The sequence below is a fragment of the Moschus berezovskii genome, chromosome 7, assembly GCF_049115385.1.
Source record: "Moschus berezovskii isolate FMDL1 chromosome 7, NW_MosBer_1.0, whole genome shotgun sequence".
In the NCBI taxonomy this organism is placed as follows: domain Eukaryota; kingdom Metazoa; phylum Chordata; class Mammalia; order Artiodactyla; family Moschidae; genus Moschus; species Moschus berezovskii.
The window spans coordinates 49,027,043-49,037,269 of record NC_142466.1 but is presented as its reverse complement, the minus strand read 5'-3'; the positions used below and the strand labels follow the sequence as shown (position 1 = coordinate 49,037,269).

Here is a 10,227-nt window from a genome sequence, read left to right as displayed (position 1 = left end):
CATTAAGCAACTTACCTGTCCATGGAAACTAGAAAATTTAACTTGGCTTAAAGGTTGCTATTCTGAGGTCAAAAGTAATGGGATAGGAAGTGTGTAAGAACTTACTATAATCATCAGGCTGAGGAATTATCAAGCAAAACTCTGGACCTAAAGTTGGAAGAAGGTTCTTAGAGGATTTGACAGGACTGAACAATCTTTAAAATTCCCAGAAATGAGAACACTCTTTAACACCATACACAAAAATAAAACAGATTAAAAACCTAAATGTAAAACCTGATACTATGAAACTCTTTGAGGAAAACAGGCAGAACACTCTGACATAAATTGCAGCAATATCCCTTTGGATCTGTCTCCCAGAGTAATGGAATAAAAACAAAAATAAACAGAATCTAACTAAGCTTGTAAGATTTTGCACAGCAAAGGAAACCATAAAAAAACAAGAAAATATACAGAATGGAGAAAGTATTTGCAAATGATGTAACCAAGGGATTAATGTCCAAAATATACAAACAGTTTTTGCAGCTCAATATCAAAAAACCCAACCCCCAAATGAGCAGAAGACCTAAATAGACATTTCCCCAAAGATACCATACAGTTGGTTAAGAGGCAAATGAAAAGATGCTTAACATCACTAATTATTAGAGAATGCAAATCAAAACTACAATGAGATATCACCTCACACTAATCAGAATGGCCATCATCAGATAAAGACATTGAATGTATATACCAAATTAAGCGAAGGTGTGGAAGAAAAACATATACTTCTGCTTCATTGACTATGCCAAAGCCTTTGACTGTGTGGATCACCACAAACTCTGGAAATTTGTTAAAGAGATGGGAATACCGGACCACCTGACCTGCCTCTTGAGAAATCTGTATGCAGGTCAGGAAGCAACAGTTAGAACTGGACATGGAACAACAGACTAGTTCCAAACAGGGAAAGGAGTACGTCAAGGTTGTATATTGTCAACCTGCTTATTTAACTTACATGCAGAGTACATCATGAGGAACGCTGGGCTGGAAGAAGCACAAGCTGGAATCAAGATTGCCGGGAGAAATATCAATAACCTCAGATATGCAGATGACACCACCCTTATGGCAGAAAGTGAAGAGGAATTCAAAAGCCTCTTGATGAAAGTGAAAGAGGAGAGTGAAAAGGTTGGCTTGAAGCTCAACATTCAGAAAACTAAGATCATGGCATCTGGTCCCATCACTTCATGGGAAACAGATGGGGAAGCAGTGGAAACAGTGTCAGACTTTATTTTTTTGGGCTCCAAAATCACTGCGGATGCTGATTGCAGCCATGAAATTAAAAGACGCTTACTCCTTGGAAGGAAAGTTATGACCAACCTAGACAGTATATTAAAAAGCAGAGATATTACTTTGCCAACAAAGGTCCGTCTAGTCAAAGCTATGGTTTTTCCAGTGCTCATGTATGGATGTGAGAGTCAGACTATAAAGCAAGCTGAGTGCCGAAGAATTGATGCTTTTGAACCGTGGTGTTGGAGAAGACTCTTGAGGGTCCCTTGGACTGCAAGGAGATCCAACCAGTCAATCCTAAAGGAAATCAGTCCTGAATATTCATTGGAAGGACTGATGTTGAAGCTGAAACTCCAATACTTTGGCCACCTCACGCGAAGAACTGACTCATTTGAAAAGACTCTGATGCTGGGAAAATTGAAGGCAGGAGGAGAAGGGGACAACAGAGGATGAGATGGTTGGATGGCATCACTGACTCAATGGACATGAGATTACTAACTCTGGGAGTTGCTGATGGACAGGGAGGCCGGGTGTGCTGCAGTCCACAGGGTCGCAAAGAGTCGGACACACTGAGCAACTGAACTGAACTGAACTGTGGAAGAAAAACACTAAGATCAAGAATACAGCGATACAGCAGGGGTCGGGGGAGGGGGAGCGGAGATGTATGGCAGAAACCAACACAAAATTGTAAAGCAATTATCCTCCAATTAAAAATATTTTTTAAAAGGATAAACAAGCAAAAAAGAACACATGCCCAAACTTTACATCATGGAAATTAAGACTAGAAAATACCCTGATATTCTGTTGCCTCCTCTATTGCGCATAGCTGAGGATGTGAGAGTTGGACTGTGAAGAAAGCTATCGCTGAAGAATCGATGCTTTTGAACTGTGGTGTTGGAGAAGACTCTTGAGAGTCCCTTATACTGCAGGGAGATCCAACCAGTCCATTCTAAAGGAGATCAATCCTGGATGTTCATTGGAGGGACTGATGCTAAAGCTGAAACTGCAATACTTTGGCCACCTCATGCGACGAGTTGACTCACTGGAAAAGACTCTGATGCTGGGAAAGGTTGGGGGCGGGAGGAGAAGGGGACGACGGAGAATGAGATGGCTGGATGGCATCACCGACTCTGTGGACATGAGTTTGAGTGTACTCCGGGAGTTGATGATGGACAGGGAGGCCTGGCGTGCTGTGATTCATGGGGTCGCGGAGAGTCGGACACGACTGAGCGACTGAACTGACTGAGCCCTAATCAACCTCAGGGCCAGAAGCATGCTCAGATCCCATCTTAACGTATTTCCTCAAAAAACCACTCCAGACAATTGGAAATAGAACCAAGATAGAATTCTTTGCCCCCACCCCTGCCACTGATATCTCCCATTTATCTTGTATCCGGGCTACACTGAGCTACTCACCATCCTGAAGTGTGCCAGGCAGCTTCAGGCATCTGTGCCTTTGTTTCTTCTGTTTCCTCTATCTGTAGATATTTTTGCATCCTATGTGGCTCTACACACAAAAAATTCCACTTTTATGAGGCAAGCCCCATGCATATCCTCTAACCATAATTAATTGTTAATAGTTGTTCCTTTATTTCAAGAGTTCCAGCTAGAGGGGCCTGAAGGATCTAGAAGAAAAAGTTTACCAAATAATGAAAGTAATCATTATATATAACATTTATATATATAATACATTTCAGCCCAAACACAAAGATGAAGAGGAAAATAATGATGAGATTTATGAACTAGAATTTCTTCCCCCATTTTGTTTATAAAGCTGTAGCTTCTACTATAAATATATAAAAGTTTAGGGTAAACCTGGATTCCTATTGTAAAATGTAATAAGAATAGAAATTCAAGCATAATATCACTTTGTTTTGAGCTATAAAAACTCTATCAAGGCAGAACATCTTACCTTACAAAAGTTACTTCAAAAGTTAGCAAATATTCCCATCCATTCATTCCCACCCTGGGCCAACACCCAGAATTATAAGAGGAACTTTTGAAGAGTATGGATTTCTTGGCTTCATTAATGGCCTGTGAGCCAGCATTATGGGGGAGTGGGTCCAAGAATCAGTATTTTATAAAGGCTCCCCTAGGTGAACTGAAGAACAATCAGATTTACTGAGGTTAACTGATGGTTTTAATAATTGTCTGAGCTGGGCATATCAGTAAATGTTCTTTACAAGGACACATCAATAAACATAAGCATTGGGGGTCACAATATCTGAATTGCATTTATGATGTCAGTTTCAGGAAAGATACAGACACCAAGTTTGCTTTGTTTGCTACTCTGGCATTGTAGTGATGGGAGAAAAAGGATTGGAAAAAGTTTTAAGTCTCTAACAAATTCCTAAAGAATGAAATGTTGACTGAGCTCAAAAGAAATGTTTCATGGCTGTCTTCAGTCTAAACAAGAAAATATTTGGGGGCAAAACTTTGTTAAAATTCACTTTGACTGATTTATCCAACCGTGAATAAAGACTGTTTTTTCACACTTTAAAAGGCAGTGTGAAAGTCTGTTTTTCTTTTATTTTTCACATATCAATCACCAAAAGAGCTTAGTTTATAAGACTTTGGTTACATGATGACTACATCTTCTTAAATGAGAGAAGAACTTGGTTATGTTCAAAGAAATAAAAATTAATAGTAATAAGAGTTTCTAAAAATTAGAATCCCTGCAGATCTAATTTACTGCTGATTTGGGGCTAATAATTCATATCGTAAAATAAAGGGAGATGTGAACCTAGTAGGCTCCATTAATTGGATGTTTTCTGACAATTCTTTAAGTGCTACTCTATGGATAATCTATACATACCTGGTGATTAGTCCACTGTTAATATGTTTTCTTGCATGCATGCCACAGTGGGAACCAAGGACACTAGGAATACAAGTGAATCCTTAATGAACCTTAATAAAAAATGATAAATGCATCTGACTTTTCACATATTAAATTTAACATAGCCTTGAATAAAGTGTGGTTGGTAGGTTATAAGAACACCAATGTGCATTTAAGGAGAATATTTGAAATTGTGCTGCAAACCATACATTTTCATGAATCTCCTTTCTGTGCTCTTTTGTTGTATTTGCGAAGTAAGCTCAGAGGCAAAAATAATACACCAGTTTCCTGAGTCCAATCAATAAAAATAGACTTTAACTGTCCCTATAATGTGTCAATCTGCCTTTTAGGCTATGATAAATTTGACAGTACTCAGGAAAGCTGATTTAAAAACCATGGCTGTGCTAAGCATGAATAATACTACAATACTGAAATTCTTTTGGCTCCTTACATAAGAATTTACAGCTCTCACAATACATGAATATGGTTTTCAGAGTAGAGGTAAAGTTGCAATACTCACATTCAGCTGGGCAGCCAAGCAGCTCTGGGCTGTTTTCCATCTTTGCTCTGCAGATGTGTAGTACAGACCACGTCAGTAAAGAGATGACTTACTGGGCCAGGTTGTATTTTCCAAAAATGGCCACATTAGTATTTCCAGTTCCATGTGCTCTTGTAGAACTTGCTACTTGCCCATCAAGAGATAGAGTTCATTTTTCCTTTTTTCCCTTGACGAACAGAACATGAAGAAAGTGATCCCTATAACTTTGGAGGTTAAGTTAAAAAAGTTGACACAGCTTCTACCCAACTCTCTCTTGGGACATTCACCTTTGGAACCTGGCCACCATATTGCAGGGAAGATGAGCAGCCAAATGGAAGGGTCACATGGAGGTTTTCCAGCCACAGCCCCACGTTGGTCCCAGAAAAAAGTCAGCATCAGCTACCAGACATGTGAGTGCCCTTCAGATGATTCTGCCTTCAGTCTTCCAGTCACCCCACCTGATGTCCAGTGAAAAGAGACAAAATGTCCCTATCACACCCCGACTCTACCCCACCAAAACTGCAAATCTGTGAGCAAAATAAACACTATCATTAAGCCACAGAAGTGGTTTGTTTTGCAGCAACTGGAATACTTATCAAGTGTCTTGATTCTATTTCATCTTCTGTCAACAGTTGAAGTCACTTTCATCAGGAAAACAATAACTATTTAGCAATGATTTTATCTACAATGATTCATATATTATGGTAACTGCTGTTTGTCTACTACACGTTTGGTCACTGTTGCACTGACATCATTTGAGACAGCTCTGCGTGCGCAACTTGGGCAGTGCAAATTTTACTTAAAAAGTATAAAATTAATTCATACTCATGATTCAAAATTCAAACTGTACAGATTTTTAGTAAAGAAAAAGTCCCATTTTGTTAACTTCTCAATCTCACATCTTTTTGAGGTAACCATACCAAATCCAGTGTGTATCCTTGCAGACCCTTCTCTGCTTTTCTTTACCTTTACACATACACACTCACTCACTCATAAATATGTATCTTGGACATCCCCAAGATGTCTGCCCAGAGATGATGGTTTCTTTTTAGTATGTTAAAGCACTATCATACATAATACTGATGATAATTATGATCAGGACATAAAGATAATGATAATGGTTGCCATGAATGAATTCCTATGTGCCAGGTAATATAGGACATGGAGAGATTGAAACTGGCAAATATTAAAAACCAGGGCTTTTGTTTCAAGAAAACTAAATCTCGTTGTAAAACCAGCAAAAACCATGTTTGTCTTTGCCAATTGATTCTCCTCCGGCACTTAGGAAAGTTTCTAGCATGTGGAAGACTCTCTATAAATATTTGTTGTATGACAAAATTAATTAATGTTTTCACCACAAGCCCCCAGAAACCTTGATTCCAGCTTCTGCTTCAACCAGCCCAGCATTTCTCATACTGTACACTGCATATAAGTTAAATAAGCAGGGTGCCAATACATAGCCTTGACGTACTCCTTTCCCTATCTGGAAGCAGTCTGTTCCAGGTTCAGTTCTAACTGTTGCTTCCTGACCTGCATACAGATTTCTCAAGAGGCAGGTCAGCTGGTCTGGTATTTCCATCTCTTTAACAGTTTCTCAGAGTTTGTAGTGATCCACACAGTCAAAGGCTTTGACATAGTAAATAAAGCAGAAATAGATGTATTTCTAGAATTCTCTTGCTTTTTCGATAATCCAATAGCTGTTGGCAATTTGATCTCTGGTGCCTCTGCCTTTTCTAAAATCTGTTTGAACATCTGGGAGTTCACGGTTCATGCACTGTTGAAGCCTGGGTTGAAGAATTTTGAGCATTACTTTACTAGCATGTGAGATGAGTACAATTGTGCAGTAGTTTGAGTATTCTTTGGCATTGCCTTTCTTTGGGATTGGAATGAAAACTGAACTTTTCCAGTCCTGTGGCCACTGCTGAGTTTTCCAAACTTGCTGGCATATTGAGTGCAGCACTCTCACAGCATCATCTTTCCGGATTTGAAAGAGCTCAACTGGAATTCCATCACCTCCACTAGCTTTGTTCATAGTGATGCTTCCTAAGGCCCACTTGACTTCACATTCCAGGAAGTCTGGCTCTAGGTGAGTGATCATACCATCGTGATTATATGAGTCGTAAAGATATTTTTTGTACAGTTCTGTGTATTCTTGCCACCTCTTCTTAATATCTTCTGCTTCTTTTAGGTTCATACCATTTCTGTCCTTTATTGAGCCCATCTTTGCATGAAATGTTCCCTTGGTATCTCTAATTTTCTTGAAGAGATCTCTAGTCTTTCCCATTCTATTGCTTTCCTCTATTTCTTTGCACTGATCACTGAGGAAGGCTTTCTTATCTCTCCTTGCTATTCTCTGGAACTCTGCATTCAGATGCGTATATCTTTCCTTTTCTCCTTTGCTTTTTGCTTCTCTTCTTTTCATAGCTATTGGTAAATAGCTCCTAGGACAGCCATTTTGCTTTTTTGCATTTTTCTTGGGGATGGTCTTGATCCCTGTCTCCTGTACAATGTCACAAACCTCTGTCCATAGTTCATCAGGCACTGTATCAGTTCTACTCCCTTGAATCTATTTGTCAATTCTACTGTATAAATCATAAAGGATTTGATTTAGGTCATATCTGAATGGTCTAGTGGTTTTCCCTACTTTCTTCAATTTAAGTCTGAATTTTGCAAACAGGAGTTCATGATCTGAGCCACAGTCAGCTCCTGGTCTTGTTTTTGCTGACTGCATAGAGCTTCTCTATCTTTGACTGCAAAGAATATATTCAATCTGATTTCAGTATTGACCATCTGGTGATGTCCATGCGTAGAGTCTTCTTTTGTGTTGTTGGAAAAGGGTGTTGATTTTACTTATATGCAGAGTACATCATGAGAAACACTGTGAACTGAATAAAGCACAAGCTGGAATCAAGATTGCCGGGAGAAATACAATAACCTCAGATATGCAGATGACACCACCCTTATGGCAGAAAGTGAAGAGGAACTCAAAAGCCTTGATGAAAGTGAAAGAGGGAGTGAAAAGGTTGGCTTGAAGCTCAACATTCAGAAAACGAAGATCATGGCATCTGGTCCCATCACTTCATGGGAAATAGATGAGGAAACAATGGAAACAGTGTCAGACTTTATTTCTGGGGGCTCCAAAATCACTGCAGATGGTGATGCAGCCACAAAATTAAAGACGTTTGCTCCTTGGAAGAAAAGTTATGACCAACCTAGACGGTATATTAAAAAGCAGAGACATTACTTTGCCAACAATGGTCTGTCTAGTCAAGGCTATGGTTTTTCCTGTGGTCATGTATGGATGTGAGAGTTGGACTTTAAAGAAAGCTGAGTGCCGAAGAATTGATGCTTTTGAACTGTGATGTTGGAGAAGACTCTTGAGAGTCCCTTGGACTGCAAGGAGATCCAACCAGTCAATCCTAAAGGAAATCAGTCCTGAATATTCATTGGAAGGACTGATGTTACAGCTGAAACTCCAACACTTTGGCCAACTGACTGATTTGAAAAGATGACGCTGGGAAAGATTGAAGGCAGGAGGAGAAGGGGACAACAGAGGATGAGATGGTTGGATGGCATCACCGACTCAATGGACATGAGTTTACTAACTCTGGGAGTTGGTGATGGACAGGGAGGCCCGGTATGCTGCAGTCCATGGGGTTGCAAAGAGTCAGACACAAGTGAGCGAGTAAACTGAACACGTGTACTGTGGGAATATATGTATGTGCACAAACACACATGGGCATATATAGATCTTCACTGAGGAATCCTCATACATAATGGGCTTCCCTGGTGGCTTAGTGGTAAGGAACCCACGTGCCAGTGCAGGAGACAGGGATCTATCCCTGTGTCAGGAAGATGCCCTAGAGAAGGAAATGGCAACCCATGGCAGTATTCTTGCCTGGAGAATCCCACGGACAGAGGAGCCTGGTGAGCTTTAGTCCATGGGGACACAAAAGAGTCGAACATGACTTAGCGACTAAACAACAGCAACTACATACATAATAAATATCTCCTTTAAATTGAACTGGTGGGAGGATTAGTGGGAGATGAGGAAGAAAGTATAAATAATGAAACCATGTATAAAATAGATACACATGCTTTAAAGCACTGGATTCTTAGCTTCCTGTTCTGTGATGAACTAGATGGGTAGGATTCAGGGGTGTGTGGGAGGGAGGTCCTAGAAGGGGGGTGATACATGGATACATATAGCTGATTCAGTTCATTGTACAGCAGAAACAACATTATAATGCAATTGTAGTGCCATTTAAAAATAAAACTATATTTTAGAGAAAAAAAAGATAGGATTCCAGGCTTTGTTTTCTGTCAGTGGAAGAAAAATCATACCTGCAAGGTGGCTGCCACCAAAATTAACCAACTACCCAGACAAATATAAGCAGCTTACACATTTTAGGCCTAAAAGACCCAAGAAGCATGGCAATGATCAGGTCGGGGACAAAAGCATTCCTGGAGAGCAAAACTATGGACATTATTTAACCATCATAACATGCGTCAGGTTTCAGGTCACTGACAATAATTATGATTTGTAGAATGATAGATGTCAGCATGGCACTTCCCCAATTTCATCTCTCCTTAAAATACAAATACTTCCCAAAGTAGATTTATCTTTTCAATTAACCTTCTTGTGGGTGCCAAGAAATTCTTTTGGGTTAGGCTGATGAAGGAGATGAATGATAGTGGTATTGGTGTTGATTTACTCACCAGTTATTCTTTAGGGCTGGTCCCTTCCAGTGCTGGGCTAACAAATGAATATTTAGTTGAATATTCTTTTTTTTTTTTTGAAATATTTTTCTGAGTTTTTGAAATTTCAGGAAATATTGAGAATCCCTGTTCTGTTTCTATGAAAAAAGAACATAATGGTATTATAAATAATGGTGTGGCTTTTGTGAGAGGCATACTCACCACTGAAAAGTAGATATCCTGTGATTCCTTGCTTCTGAGACATACCAGGAATTTCCAACACTGAAAAAATGCAGCCATCATTCTTATAGTATTTCCAAAATCAAAGGTACTGGGAAAATGCAAAGAAGTCAGGAGGAAGCCATGTATTCCCCTGTAGAAATAAAAAACAATAAAATTAAAGGAATGCCTAAGAAAATTTTTAGCATGCCATGGCTTTTGCAGATCAGCAAAATAAATTATTAAGAAATCTTAAGAGTGGAAAAAAATTAAAGCAATGCACATTGCAAAAGTGCAAGAGTGAGTCAATATTAGTAAAAGTCTATTAATATAACTCACTAAATTATAAGCCAAAAAAGAAAAATTACTTTCTGCTCATCCTATCCCTCTTCCCTTTCTGACCTATTCAGCCCAAAAGCCAGCATCTAGCGCCAGGAATAAATGGGTGTAGATTAGATCTTGAGTGCTGCAAGAAGGGCAAACACAGGGGAGGCAGCAGTGGTGCTAAACAGAAGATTGGTTTTACGCAAGAATTTTATCGCATATGTAACACTCTTAAGGATAATAAAGGACAGATTTCTTACTCTCAGAGGATGGATATACAAATGTGGAAAGGCAGAAAACTCAAACTACTGAGTTGGATTGAAGTAAAAGTATCACTATAAAGTCATGGCTT

At 39.3% G+C, this 10,227-nt stretch overlaps 1 long non-coding RNA gene across 9 annotated transcripts in view; it reads right to left on the bottom strand.

The window, feature by feature from the left end:
- Positions 1-1,676: 1,676 nt before the first annotated feature.
- The window catches only part of LOC148777325 (uncharacterized), a 174,513-nt gene continuing 165,962 nt past the window's right edge, over positions 1,677-10,227 (bottom strand). For 4 of the 9 annotated variants that reach the window (XR_016037826.1, XR_016037825.1, XR_016037824.1 and 1 more), the window contains 4 exons: positions 9,354-9,705; positions 4,617-4,821; positions 4,076-4,138; positions 1,677-2,885 (listed from right to left, as the gene is read on the bottom strand). This is a non-coding gene — a long non-coding RNA (uncharacterized LOC148777325). Of the gene's footprint in view, positions 2,886-4,075; positions 4,139-4,616; positions 4,822-9,352; positions 9,706-10,227 lie in introns of those variants that run through there. The other 5 variants (XR_016037821.1, XR_016037820.1, XR_016037822.1 and 2 more) reach the window with 4 other exon arrangements.